This window comes from Macadamia integrifolia, unplaced genomic scaffold (genome assembly GCF_013358625.1).
Source record: "Macadamia integrifolia cultivar HAES 741 unplaced genomic scaffold, SCU_Mint_v3 scaffold1188, whole genome shotgun sequence".
Lineage (NCBI taxonomy): Eukaryota > Viridiplantae > Streptophyta > Magnoliopsida > Proteales > Proteaceae > Macadamia > Macadamia integrifolia.
Genome location: NW_024868114.1, coordinates 126,939 through 142,774, shown reverse-complemented (window position 1 = coordinate 142,774; position 15,836 = coordinate 126,939). Strand labels below are relative to the sequence as shown.

Below are 15,836 nucleotides of genomic sequence, written 5' to 3'. Positions count from 1 at the left end.
ATCTTCCGAAGGGGGGTTATTTTAGACATGTCAATGTTGTAAGTGAGGGGATGTGTAAGAGAGATCCTAATACTGGTATTGTGGGAATTTTTTCCCTTTATTTTTTTATTTATATTTTTCATTTGAAGGGTACAGGAAAGGATTTTATACCGTTGATGTTATGTGGTGTGGTATGGCTGTTAAGTTTTGAAGAAAGAACGTCACCCTGTTGGAGTAAACACCCAGACACAGCAGGCATAGAAAGACCATGCTGCTTCTGCCTTGTAAGATGTTGAAGATGCTTTAATGCACCTTTACATTGATCTGTATATTTACATGTACCTGCGACAGCAGGATAGCGTTCTCTTAAGTTTAATACTGTTTATCCAAGTTTTTGGTGTTTATTAGAGTCAAACAGTCCCATCCTCTTCGGTCCAAGGATGCATACCTTCGTACAGCTCTCTTCTGTAGCATCCTTTGGAATATCTAGGTGGCTTTCTGGAATTGGGCATTCAGAATAGAAGGTTTTTCTCCATCCGAAGTTATGCTAAAGGTGATTTCTGACTCCAAATAATTCAGCCAAGCTTTTACTGCCAGTGTGGATCGAACACTATACAAGAAACATTCTCGTATGAAGACCTGATCCAAACTCCTCTCTTTAGGCTTGCCTATAAAAACAAAAATGTCTTTTGGGGTTTGAGTATCAGGTTTATTTCAATCCTCCATATATTGGCCAGCAGTTATCATATAATGTAAGGGTAAGATGTTTGTACCACCTTGAAGGATATGGGTAAGGCTGTCATACCATCATACCTTAAACTGTCAGCAGCCCTACTTTTGAATTGCAAGGATGGTGGTGGTAGGTGGCCTTGCTGAAGCGGATGAGAGTAAAAGAAAAGAGGCCCAGCCAAAGTAAAAGGAATAAGCCAAATGAACTTTCTGCCGGTACTCCTTTGCATGTTGTTGTGTCAGCTAAGCAAACCCATTTCGTGTTGGAGACGACAGATAAGCCTTCATTTACTAAAGAGCTAAACTAAGATGAGTTTAGTCCCTTGCATTGCAAACGGACGGTTAGAAATTGCATGGCAGTTATTGCGAGTATACCAAAATATTTGCTGTCTAAAAGACAGGGATGACACAACTCCCTTTTATTGTGCAGTTGAGAGGGAGAGAACACGTTCCGAAATTATTGATAGTACACGGGAGAAGGAAGACACTCCAAGTGATGTGAAAATGCGTGGTTGGTGAACTTGTTCTGATAACAACAAGAAGCTACCTATCCATAACACCCCATTTCGATCAATTGAGAAGGAACTTAAGGATATATTACTATAGCAAAAATACGAAGCAGACCTTCCTGCTATTAGGATTCTCCTCTTTTTGATAGTGGTTGCCAACTGAACTCAACTCAACTCAACTCAATCTTATCCCAACTAAATTGGGTCAACTGTATCTATCCTATTTTGCCAATCAATCGGGACTACTGAATCTGAAGGTCTTAATTCTGTTATATGTAATAATTTATCACATCACATATGGAAATAGGAGATGCCTAGCTTATAAATGTTGTTTTCTCAGTTATAACTAAGCCGAAGAAAGGGGTTGTAATATGTTGGTATCTATTTCTGTGTAATTCCATTTCATGGCCAAAAAATTAGTTAAAACTCTCCTTTAATGGACTATCTTCCTTTTACTTTGTATGGAAATTCATAACCCAAGGATTTTGGTATTTGTTGAACAACGCCAAAAGCAAATGAGGAAACAAAGTTTTGACTTGTCAACAAGACTCTAGATGCTGCTTCATCAATGGATATTTCAAAATTTCAACCTCCAAGAAACAGAAGTGTAACCTCATGTCATTAATTGTTGATTAAAATGTCCATCGAATACAAGTGGCTCTTTGCCTAACATCCGAATATCTTACCATTAATCATTCATGTATTAAGGAAAATTAAGCATGCATGATCCATACACCATGATGAATGGTAATATATGGGAGGATATTTGATTGAATTGAGTTTTAAAACTCGACACATGATCAATCCACACTATATATCCCTTAGATATCTAAAAGTCAGAATTGCCATACCAATTTCCACATGGCAAAATTGAAACATGTAATAGAGATTTAGAATTTTCATGCTAGAATGCAATCCAACACAAATGTCATTGTCCAATTTAGATGTGTCAAACCTTAGTTTGAACCACTGTTAGCAAAAACGTGTTTAAAACACGTTCTTGTTTTTTACCATTTTTTACACGTTTTTCCATATGCTTGTCAAAGATACTTGAAAAAACTGCAAACTGTAAGCATTCCCATTCTGAACACATTTAAAACTCGTTTAAACACATTCCCCTTTTTTTGTGTTTTTGAAGACTTGACTTGTTGAACATATTATCTACTTAATTGACCATATCTCTCTCTCCCGAACTTTGATCGACCTAATTCTTTTGCCAACTTGAAGCTAACTCAATTGCCTATTTTTCTCTCATTATATCACCTTCAATTCAATATCAATGAATGGACCCCAAAATTGAGATACAAACTGATGCATTTGCTGAAAAATGTTTTTAAAGTGATGACTTCCAACTCAAACTGAACATACATTACTCCAAGAGTGTGTTGACTATGTTAACAACAATGAACAACACATAGCCAAGCCACATTGCTCAATAAAACCTAGACATGTGAGGTGTATGAATTTAGAATTGGTGTTGGATGATATTCAATTATATGTCACAAAACTTATAATGAGATATGAAGTATATATGCATTAGTGTTGGATATTGCATGTAGTTGTTTTGAATATTAGATGCAGGTATTTATGTAATAATTCCTTAATTTATATGAGTATACTACCATTTTTCTTAGGTCTTGTTTATTTAAAATCTACGCATTTAAAGCCCATACCGTCCATTTCTATTTTTTTTTTTTTTTATTTTGTTTTTGCTAACTATGGTCTGAACCAGTGAAACTAGATCGAATCAAAACTTATTGGATCGGCTTCAGATTGAAGTAACTAAAAACAATAATCATTGAGAAAAACAAGGGCTGGCTATACAGTTGAAATGGCCACCAAATTTGACATTCAATGTTTCAAGGGAATCCACATCTATCCAACCATCAAAATGCCAAATCTTCAATCCATTTGGTACAATTGGTTGTATGGTTGTATGCGCTAGATAGCTTTTCAAGCATGTATCTGTGAGGTTGCTTAGATGAATAGCTACACATGCAGATACCTGACTGATCTAATAGATTGTCTATAACTATGTAGATTGTACACATGGAGATCTCAATTCTCAAAAGTCACAACATATGAGATGATTTTAAGTTGGGCCGTGCAACAACACAAGTAGTTTTGACTTTAAAGAAAATTCATTTTACAAGTCAACACGGAAAATAGATAATTTTTTGCCTAGTACACAACAGTGTTTTTCTCTTTCCTACCTCCTAGCTTAAAAGGCCAAACCCTTTTCTAATAACCCAACTTTTTTTTTTCTTGCTCCTTCCTACCTCCTAGTGTACCTTAGGGGTCAACGCACTATGTCCACACACATGAGGAAGTGAAGTCGGCCATCAGGGTATAGGTATTTTTTCACAGCCTAGTACCACTTCCTGACGTATGTGGGCACAGGGTACACTAGGAGTAGCATTCTTTTTTCCCATATTTTATTAGTTTAGGGAGTATGTTTCCCTTGAAATGGTCAATTCCTACCCCACAAGATGCAATTGCTTGGACGCTCACACTCCCCCCTCCCCCACCAACCCATGCCCGTTTAATTTATACCGAGTAAAAACTGGGTGGATCATAGGGAATACAGAGGGTTATAATGTTATTGGGAAAAGAAGGTTGTCTACATGGTCCTTGTGCCTAAATACTGGAAAGGAGAAATGATCGCCCACCCCCGTGTGATTAAAAACTCCACCCTTGTTGGATACCCTGTGCATGGTTTCATTGGCCCTTGCATTGATGAAGAGGCCATGCAGCCTGGCAATGTTCTTTCTCTAGTATCTTATATTACCCAACATGAAACTAATATGACCTGTGCCACAAATAGATGGTTTCATTGGAGCTATGTAAGACAGCTTTGCCTATTGAATAGATAGGTACCCCTTTGATTTGATACAAGTGAGTGTGTCAAAAATGGTCAATTCGATTTAGTTTTGATCAGTTTTGTTAACATATATTAGGCTAGAATGAAACCAAACTAATTTTTGTTTTTTCAAGGGTCTATTTGCCATTACATAGTAGACTCACATAGGGGCCAAGCACAGACCCATGGATGTGGCAACAAAAGCCCAAGGCCACACTTACTTGGAAAGCAAGGAAATTGATACAAAACAAGCACCGATACACTTGAGAGGAGCACTACAAACCGCCAAGCCAAGGCCCAAGTGTGCAAACCAAACTAATAAGGTGTTCGATCTATAAAAATCAAACCGAGACCAATAGCTATCTGTCTATTATCAATCAAGTCTTGACTTTTCATATATAAGAAATAAATGTAACAAAACATATTGAATTTATCAGATTTTTTGTTCTTCTATTTATTTATTTATTTATTTTTCCCGATTATTGAACGTGGTCTTTTCTTACCAAATCTTCAATGGAAGGAAGAGAAAAATATTCATGAATGCGAATATCTCTTCCAATTTTTATCAGTAACAGAGGTACAAGAAAACAAAACAAAACAAAACAATAAATTTCATGGAAAGATTCATATTTAGAAGACACTAAACAAAGAATCAATTTTGATGTATTAATCATGGTGATCTCATTAAAAAAATCCATAATTGCTGAAATCACCACTCTTGGAGAGGATTATTGTAAATTTCAGTGGCTGCAACATAAAAAACTTAGAAACATGGTCAACCAGGAGCAAACCTTATTGCAAGAACAAAGCAATGACAGAACAGATAGCTTCATGGATGAATTTAAACCAGGAATAGGAAGGGGCAAAAACAGAACTCATTTGCCACTGTTCTCTCCTGATGAAACCTAGCTAAACTCAGGAATCAGATGTGCAAATCTAACAATACAAGTAGCACTTGATAGTTACCTGTGCCGGTGATCCATCGGACCCACACCCATCATTATGGTAGGCCACAACTTCCTGGGAAAACAAAATGTCACATTTCAGGAGGACTAAGCCTTGAGAGAGAAGTCTTGGAAAAAACCAAACAACACCTTGTAAGTTCACTTTATTGTCCGAAGCTGCAGCATTCCCAAATTCAGAAACAGTCATCAGCTGGATGAGGAATTCAAACCTGGTATTCTGATTTCTCCACTCACATCAGCTGAATGGTATGTGTAGTGCTTACCTACTTGTAAGTTGGAAATGAAATTCATAAAGCAAAGCTTGCAGTTATATATCTCATTGCCACCCATTCAATGAAGAAGGGGGGTTATTGAAACAGCTGAAATTGCTAAAGCCCCAGAGCTTGTTTGTTTCCTCAGTGAAACAATCACAAACACTATTTTTCAATGACAGTTTATACAAAATCCTATCTATATTTTCTCCCAGATACTCTTACATAAAGGTGTTCAATAGGACTTCTCCACATGTAGAGAGCCATTGGAGCAACCCAATCTGGTTGGTGCCTCGATCATTGACGTGGCAGGAAATGGTTGCTGGTACTTGTTTCGCTAATCTACACCAAAGCAGCATAACACTGCTTCCTTGTTGCATATGTTGCTATTTTTTTTTTTTTTTTTTTGCAGTCATAAAGAACGCTTATTTCTTCTCCAAGCTCACATCTAATATATGGTCATCTGCAATCAAAGAAGCATAAGAAAGAACAATTAGGTAAACTAAAGAGAATAATCGAAGGCCTAACTCAAGTTCAACTAACTCCAACTCATACACAAACCCTGACACCTTAGATTAGAATATAAAGACTCACTGATCACATTCTTAAGAAATCTACAAAAACACCTAAATGCGAAGTGGTGTGGAGATAAGAGTTTGTGGAACTAAAAAATATAAATCACTCATAAAATAGGAGATGAAGCACAGTGGTGGTGGATTTTTCTCTTTTTTTCCCCTAGAATGCACGTTGGTACCTCTACCATTGACCAAATCAATACAAACATTATAGAAGATATTTATAAGGCCCAATAGAACAACAAGAATCTCCCTAAGATCCATTTAATGTTAACGAACGGAACACACAATCACAACCACAAGCACAACCAAGATCTAGCAAGAACACTGCACTGGTCACACACCCCACACCAAAAATTAGGAAGCAACAAAGAACCACTAAGATGGGTATGAATTGACTCATTTACACACCTTATAGGCATTACCCTTCTTAAGGTATTTACTTACAATGAAACAAAAGCCAGAAGAAAAAAGGCCAAACAAAAATAATATCATATAATACAAACTGAGAAACATCTGCTACATTTGTTATGAAATTAAATTTCATACTCTTATTAATCTCATTCATTCCACTTACTGTTCCCTGCCAATGATTCAGGTAATGCACATACTTTATCGTCAAACAGATTGCCGTATGATAAAGGGGAGGGAGACCATAGCCTAGGTAATCAAGGCCCCTCTTGCAATGTTAAAAATGGAAAAATAGGTAAGGTCTCTTGTAATATATTGGACAAAATCTCTAAGTGCTTTACCAATTGAGCTACAGATTTTCGAGATCCTAGAGCATGCACACAGCCAGGAGAACAACAGCATCCTCAGATGCACAGGTGAATGAGCCATATCTTCTTTGTAATTAGAGTTCTGGAACCCGGGGTTGGATCAGATAACCTTGAAATAAGTAAGCAGGTCAAGAAGGGTTTTGAACAAAAATCTGTAACATCAGTATTCCTACTCCGACAAGATGGATTTTCAGCCAAGGTCCATAACCCCAGTGCTCATAGTACAACATGGGATTTAGACACAAACAAAGAAGGGTAGAATTTAACAATTCAACCTAGTACTGTGCATCTCCACTTTCCTGGTTTAGTAAGAGTAAGTTAATAAACTTTCAGACCGTCAAGCTCTCAATTTTGTGAATGAACCAGTAGATAGAAAATCAAAAAAAACATTAGAGCTTTATAGTTACTAATTAAAAAAAAAAAATAGATGGTTAAAAAAATATGTTAAGTCTTCGGATTTAGCTTGAAATCCAAACTTTGGAACCAATACTTAAACCCAACCAGATTCAACAAAAGGATCTCAATGATGAACTAAACACAAACAGAAAAAAGAGACTAAACACAAACAGAAAATAACATAAAAAGGGATTGAAGAAACAGAAAAATAACACCAACTTGAGCCTGTAAGCAAGGAACAAAAGCCGAAGAGCTTGACTTTTAGCAAATAAAACCAAGTAGGAACCACACACACACACACAGGGAAACAATAGAGAACATTACTTTGGGAAACATGAGGGAGGCTATGTGTTCAAGGCATCCTGCAACCAAGAAGCATTGCAACCTTAGGAAACCAAAAAAAAGGGGGGTGGGTAATGCAAGAGTAGATTACAAGTAACTAACTCTGCAGTTTATAACCCCAAACAATACAAATAGGAGTAAGAAACAAAGAAATAATACCATCAAATAAATCCCCAATGATACAATACCTATATAGGAGCAAAATCAGCACAAAACCTAACCCGATAGGAGAGCGAAAGACCTGTTATAGAGCTGGAGAGAGAGAGGTGCGGCCAGGGCTGTAGGAGTCTGATTGAGTTGCACTCTTGGGGGTAGATAGTCCCTAGGGAGGGTACAAAAACCTTCAAAGTTGAGAGGATTCTGACGACTGGTTGTGAAGTTACAAGCTTTCTTGATTTTCTGACCTAGGAGAGAAAACTGAGAAGAACCTTCAAGAACAGCAGCGGAATGCTTCCAACAGTGACTAGGTAAGGATTGTGGGACCCTTATAAGGCCTGGAATACCCTGATTGAAGACCTGGCTGAACAGAGTACAGAAGAGAGAAAGAGAGGAGATCGATCTCTCTCTTATTCCCACTAGGATTTCTGATCGGTTTTGATTTCTGGAGACTTTTATCAAAATCCGAACTATACCTCTTGAATGTTACAACAAATAAAATAAAAAGAATAATAAAACAGATGGGGGATTGAGAAGAGTGAAAGAGAATAAAGGAAGTGGCTATCTCAGTTGCTCTAAGCATTTAATTGCAAACTTTCTTTCATAAATACAAACTTTCTTTCATTCAAATCTGTCCAATAATGGTACATATGCCTCTCTATTTATAGAGAAAAAGTTTACAATCATACTAATACTAGAAGCTAGTTTCCTAATAGGACTAGACACTCTACTACAACTAGGAGCTAGTTTCCCAATAGGAGTAGACACTCCTACTACAACTAGAAATTCAAAATAGGACTAGGACTTGACTTTATGACTCCAACATGGAGTAGGACTAACTAACTAATAGTCCACATAGGACTTTACAACCAACTAATGGCCTAATGAGTATTTATTGAATTAAATAGCAACTAATTAAAATAATGAATAAAATCCCGTTTTCCTACCTTCTACCCTATTTTAGGCCTATTAAAGTGGCCCATTTCAAAGAAAACCCATGGGATCAAAAGTCCAACACAACCCAAAACTTATTTACAATAAAATAAGCCCAAGTGACTTATCTACATCAACTCGCCCTCTCTTAGAAAAAATTCATCCTCGAATTTTGTAGAGTGTGAGGGTGATTATATCATAGTGCATGTCCCTCTTCAAGCCGTAGAAAAATTCAGGTAGCTCTTTGATGATAAAGATGTAGTCTAGAATGTGAGGAGCTCGATCTTCAAGATACTTTAATGGAATGATAAACTCCACATACTCAACTTCAACATCTTTGGATGTATCCATAGGGTCATGTACATTTGCACCTTTGATCTCTTCTAACTTCACTGCAACATAAAATTCTTTTGGTTCATCTACCTAGTGGTTCCTAATCGGTTCCATTGATGGTTCAAACAATTTCATTCTTGAACTTCTTAGGATCTTCCTCTTGGCTGTTCACAATCATCACAGTTGTTGTAGTGTTAAGTTCCCTAGTCTCAACCTCATTGTTTATTGTGGCAACCTTGTTGCTTTCTACTTCTCCCACATAAGTCTCGTTGATATAAACATCAATGACTAGTTCTTCCTCAACAATAGGAATGGCTGAAAAATTTTTAACACTAACTTCAACTTTTGACTCTAGTTCACTAGTCAGAGGTGTCTTCTCTTGTTGCTCATTCGCAATAGAGGCCGATGATTCCTTTATGCTATTGTCAAGTGTGGGTGGCTTTTGAACATCTGGTGGAAGGAAGTACATATTTCATTCATGCTCAGATAGGTACATGCCTGCCAACTCATATTGCATCTCGTTCCACATTTTAGGTTTACATTCTTGAGCTTGAAGTTGCCTTTCACGGAATTTCCATTGCATTCGAACACAATCACTCATTTGAGAACATGCATATTGGCATTTTTGTGTCTCTGTCAAGTTATAGTAGTCAAAATATTCCTCTAGAGAATCTAACCAATCAAGGATGTAGAATGTATCCATTTGTCCAGTGAAGTAACGAACTGATGGAACCATCTTCGATTAAGCCCTGATAGATTGTTTGGAACTTTCTTCAACCGTAGTTTTGACACCACTTAACGCAGGAGTAGATTACAAGTAACTAACTCCGCAGTTTATAACCCCAAACAATACAAATAGGAGTAAGAAACAAAGAAATAATACAATCAAATAAATCCCCAAGGATACAATACCCATATAGGAGCAAAATCAGCCGAAAACCTAACCCGATAGGAGAGAGAAAGACCTGTTATGGAGCTAGAGAGAGAGGTGCGGCCAAGGCTGTAGGAGTCCGATTGAGTTGCACTCTTGGGCGTAGATAGTCCCTAGGGAGGGTACAAAAACCTTCAAAGTTGAGAGGATTCTGACGACTGGTTGTGAGGTTACAACCTTTCTTGATTTTCTGACCTAGGAGAGCAAACTGAGAAGAACCTTCAAGAACAGCAGCGGAATGCTTCCAACAGTGACTAGGTAAGGATCGTGGGACCCTTATGAGGCATGGAATACCATGATTGAAGACCTGGATGAATAGAGTACAGAAGAGAAAAAGAGAGGAGATCGATCTTTCTCCTATTCCCACTAGGATTGCTGATCGATTTTGATTTTTGGAGACTTTTATCAAAATCTGAACTATACCTCTTGAATGTTACAACAAATAAAATAAAAAAGAAGAATAAAACAGATGGGGGATTGAGAAGGGTGAAAGAGAATAAAGAAAGTGACTATCTCAGCCTGGGCTTCTCACCCACAGCTATCTCAGCTGCTCTAAGCATTTAGTTGTAAACTTTCTTTCATAAATACAAACTTTATTTCATTCAAATCTGTTCAATAATGGTACATATGCCTCTCTATTTATAGAGGAGAAGTTTACAATCATACTATACTAGAAGCTAATTTCCCAATAGGACTAGACACTCCTACTACAATTAAGAATTCAAAATAGGACTAGGACTTGACTTTATGACTCCAACATGGAGTAGGACTAACTAACCAATAGTCCATATAGGACTTTACAACCAACTAATGGCCTAATGGGCATTTATTGAATTAAATAGCAACTAATTAAACTAATGAATAAAATCCCGTTTTGCTATCTTCTACCCCTATTTTAGGCTTATTAAAGTGGCCCATTTCAAAGAAAACCCATGAGATCAAGGGCCCAACACATACATAACACAACCCAAGGTTTATTTGCAATAAAATAAGCTCAAGTGACTTATCTACATCATGGGGGATATAAAGAAGGGGGGAATAAAACTAGAGAGAAAATAGCCTAATTATTAAAGGTTCAGGCATCCCTAATGCAAGCAAATTTGCACTATTCAATAGCAGTAAAGGGTAAGAGATGCCATTACCAGAGAAGAAGCCAGAGGTGAGAGATTGAAGGTGGTTAGATTTCTCCTGGTGGTCAGTGCCCTAGCAGAGAGCACCAACTACCCTTGTGCAAATGTTTTGATCAAATGGGTTGCTGCCTTACCCTTCCTGTCAACTTTATGATAATTCCCTCTAGAATCTTATAATTAATCTTTCAACCAATATGATAATCAGGCCAATTCTGAGGTCAGATACTAGAATTGATACCCTAGAATAAGGCAAACATGTCTCCGTAGCCATTCAAATCTGGTTCTTGCCCAAAATTCAGAATCATAATCCTACCCAAAATTGATCTCCATGGGAAAAAGAGGTTTTTTCAAACTTAGTTCTTCAGACCTCTGCTATCATACTGGTGCAATACCCATAGTAATGAGGAAACCTAAGCAAACATAGCCTAATTATCTCTGGAAAGATCATAACTTCCACCCACACCAGAATTACATTTCAAAGCTCAATTTTGAATTAGTTTACACAGTTGGAAATTTAAACTCACTACATGGCCGTTGGTTTTGTTTAAGCCAAAATAATATTCATAGAACCACTTTATAACTAAGCAAACCAAAAGTTCTAATCAGCTTTTGGTCTCCTCTCAACTTCAAAGCATTCAACATGGCAACCAGCAATCCAAACATTGAAGGTATTAACTTCCCACCCTTCCACATTGAACCTTCACTGAACACTGTACTACTGTTGTTCACACTACTATCCAAGACAAGAAACAATAAACCTGGTATTGCTACTACTGTTAATGCAACTATGAACTACTATTACCAGTAGCAAAAAAAGAATCATACCTATTTGCTAAGCATCTCATAAGCAATGCATTGCAAATAACTCTTCAAGTTTCCCACACACTATAGAAATGAGAAGATTATGCAAGCTCAATCATAAAAATAAGGAACAATTATTCCCGGTTAACAAGTGAAATGTAGACAATAGAGAGCCTACTAATGCAAATATGCACATAATCTTGTTATGATGATAAGTACAAATCTAAAATCATAGGAATGAGTAGATTTTCCTCTCGTTTGATTAGTAACCTCTATTTCAGGATCAAAATGAAGAACAAAAACCCGCAATGCCAGGTGAAAAGTTCCCAAAACCAAAGAATACAAACACAGTTTTGTGGTACATCAACAGATCACTCTGCCAAAGGAAAGGAGTGCCAAGACCATCTTGGCCAACTAACCCAGCCTGCTCTTTTTCTTTCTTCATTTTTTTTTATTTATTTCTTAATTACGGGAGAGTAAATTATGCCTCAGGTTCCCTCCCGTTAGGGGTATCTATGATCAGGTTCCCTTTGTTGGTGAGGTGGCCATTCGGCCTCATCATGGAATTACTGTGACAACGGTTATAAGAGTGATAACGGTCACAAGAAGGAGAAATTTGGGGGCGATTCCGTTGATTGGAAAAGAGCCGTTTATCAACGGATCTATTGGCTCTATAAAAGAGCTGGAAAATATACAGAGGAAATCAATAAGTTGGAGCCCCAAAAATCTTGCGCTATCTCCGGTTTTGATTCTTCTCTTCTGTCTCCATAGTACAACAATGGTATCAGAGCGATTAAAGCAACTGAAAGCTCCCCTGTGCCCTGCTCTAGGAGGAGAAAGTAGCAGCGATGGTCAACTGCTCATGAAGCCTTGCTCGTGGAAATTTTTTGCTGGATAAGGGGGAAGTCCTGACCTCGGACCCACCATGTCTGAAACATCAAGATCGCCGGAGTGATCGACCCCGTCTGGTTTCAGCAACCGATATATTCACCCATGCCCCTGTGGTCATTTGTTCTTCTTGGAGATCAGCAACCACTGCCGCACTTGAAGGGTCCTTGAACCCATCAAGGAGATCTAGATGCAGAGATCAGATCTGAGTAAACAATGTCATATTCGACATGCGGCGACGATACGGACGATTTCGACGAGTACGATCCCACCAGCGGAGGTTATGACCTTACTCTTACCGCCGGCCGGCCCATTCGCCCTTCCACCTTAGACCTGCTACCCGATCTCCTCCTCCTCTTGCTTGATCCTCCTACCGCAAATAATAGCTGCGCCTCCATCACCGAGGACGCCATCAACCAAGCCGGCAAGGCTCTCCTGCTTGACCCAAGAGACGCCGCCGCTCACTTCCTCATAGTCTTAGCGCTCGATCTGCAGGCCCACAAGTCTTCCGCCCTCAGATCCCTTGACGTCGGAATCACTACTGTTGTGCCAATGACCGTAATAAAGTTCGTCTTCTCTGTCGTCCGCTTCTATTACAGATCGATTGCTCCGTCAATGGAAAGGATGCCACCGCCGACGATGGTCTACAATTAAGTTTTTTGGCTGTTTTGCGTGCTGGACTTGGACTCAAGTGGCATTGCGACTCTCGCCTTTGAAAGAAGGAAAGGAAGCACAATCCCTCCGTCCTCCCGATGCCAATACCGATGCCGACAGTGGTATCGTGCCCGATGGTAATCGTGACTACATTCCCAGGTAAGTATATTATATAAACAACAACCAATATAATAGTGATAAGTGAACCCATATGATGTCATATGTGTATTAGTTAGCTTGTCTTGTTAGTTTATTATTTTATCATTCAATTATAGTGGTGTAATTTTTTATTAGTTCTTTCATATCGGCGTATATGTTATGTCACTCACACACAATTTTATTTAATATTTTATTGTCTTCTGTTTTCAAATAATATTGAATATGCTGCCATTATAATATATGAGATGCACTTTATTATAATCAATATTTTAATGTTTATCCACACGATTGAGTTATTGCATTCAAGATATTGTCTAAAATTACATAAGGTGTCGTTTGTGGATAGAAATTCTGAATTTAATATCATGTTATTATCATTATTGGTTAATGGGTTTTGGACTTTTGGTATTGTGAATATACGGTATTCTAAGAGTTCATGTGTTGAATGCATTCTTGTTATATGTTGTCTGTTTTAGAGATCATGGACCTTATTAAAATTGATCTTATAGCCCATAATAGGTTTCTGATGTATTTTCTGGAGTATTCAACCCAAAAGGAAAGTTTGACCTTTGGTTTTTTAAGTATATTCATAAATTTCATGGAGTATATATGTTAAAGGTTTGATAAGTTTGTCTGGGTCATTTACATGACACCACCTCCATGGGCTTTATAGATTGTCAATTATTTTACATTACCGTACTTTGAGTCAAGGTAGACTCTTATTATGGGAATGTACTATATTTGTTGATCACCTCTAGCCATAGTTTTTTGTTTGGCGGGAAAATTTTTGTATATATAGTGATGGCGGAAAAATACTCAGTCATGATTGAGATTAGACTGGACTTGATATCTGTTAGAACCATATGACGTGATTACTTACTTGATAGTTTATTCAAGTGGACCAATTGTTAGACCACATGGTCTTGGTATGCCAATGATAATATATTTATGCAATAATTTTTTTTAAATGTTATTTTTCTTGCATCATTTTCATTGATAATATGTTCAATGGAATTTTTGGATCTCATATGATCTGTTCAAGTTTATTTTGTCTATTTTTAGCAAGACAAGCCTAGTAGTATAATATATTGAATATATTGTAGATTGTTCGTTACACGTGATATTGGAAATATCAAAGTTAATGATGGGTAATGTTAAGTATTTTTTTTTGGTAAATGATCATTGTTGGTTATTGAATTTACCATTGGCTTTTTAGTGAATGAATTGAGGAGGTTTGTCTAGTGAATCAATGGAAGATTTGACATGAAATATGTCTTGATGCAAATGACTTTAGTGTTAAGTCAGAAATTGATCATATTCTTTAATAAAACATCCAATTGACTTATTGGAATTAAGTTTATGGACTTCCAATGCCAGTTAAGTTTTTTTTCGATGTCGAAAATGAGTTAATCGACATGTTACTAAAAGTTGACAAAATGACTTTGGACATCAGGAAAAGGCAGGAAATCAATGCAATTTGGGCTGGATCTTGTAATTAGACCAGTGGAAATAAATTTGGGCTGGATCTTGTAAATGGCCCAGTGAAAATATTCTGTGATAATCAAGCCGTAATAACTCGAAGGGGAAACATATAGAAATATGTAGTGGCACTATATTCGAGATATAGTAGGAAAAGGTGAAATTAAAGTAACCTATGTACCTACGAGCGATATTGGGCTGATCCCCTCACAAAGGGAATTCATGCGGAAGCTTATGTTAAGCATGTAAATTTAATCGGACTTAAGGTTATCTAATTCTGGAATTGAAACTAAGTGCTTGGAATATAAGGGACTTAGGTCGGACTAAGTCTGGAATCGGAACTGAATGTTCCTTGTCATGACGATCAGAATTTTATGATTATCATTCATGGAAAATTGAATGGAAATGTTTCTTGAAAATGGGAATGGAAATAATTCCTGGAAATAGGAATGGAAATGGTTCCTGGAAATGTCATGACGAATGTTCCAGGAAATGGGAACTTGTCATGTGAAAGTAATTCCTGAAAATTGGGAATGTAAATGCAATTTGAACTATATGTTCGGAATAAATAGTGGACTTAGATCTCTAAGTTTGGAATAGGAACTAAAGTTCCTTATCATGACGATGTTTTTTTATTGCCCTGAAAATGGGAGCGGAAATTGAAATGTCATGATGGATGCCCCTGGAAATGGGAGCGGAAATTGAAATGTCATGATGGAAGCTCTTGGAAATGAAAGCGGAAATTGAAATGTCATGATGGATGCCCCTGAAAATGGGAGCGGAAATTGAAATATCATGATAGATTGTTCCTAGAAATAGGAACGGATATCTAGGAACGGAAATGAAAATATCATCATGATCCTGGAAATTGAGAAACATGAATGGAATTTTTTCATAATGATGGTTCTTAAAAAATGAGAACGGAAAATGTGAATTCGGCCAGAATGGCCAAGTGGGAGATGTTGGTGAGGTGGCCATTCGGCCTCA

General features: G+C 37.4%; 1 long non-coding RNA gene across 1 annotated transcript in view; it reads right to left on the bottom strand.

Annotated features, from left to right (window-relative positions):
- Positions 1–4,889: 4,889 nt before the first annotated feature.
- LOC122063072 overlaps positions 4,890–15,836 on the bottom strand; it is an 11,932-nt gene continuing 985 nt past the window's right edge. The window contains exon 2 of the long non-coding RNA XR_006135197.1: positions 4,890–5,756. This is a non-coding gene — a long non-coding RNA (uncharacterized LOC122063072). The remainder of the gene's footprint in view (positions 5,757–15,836) is intronic.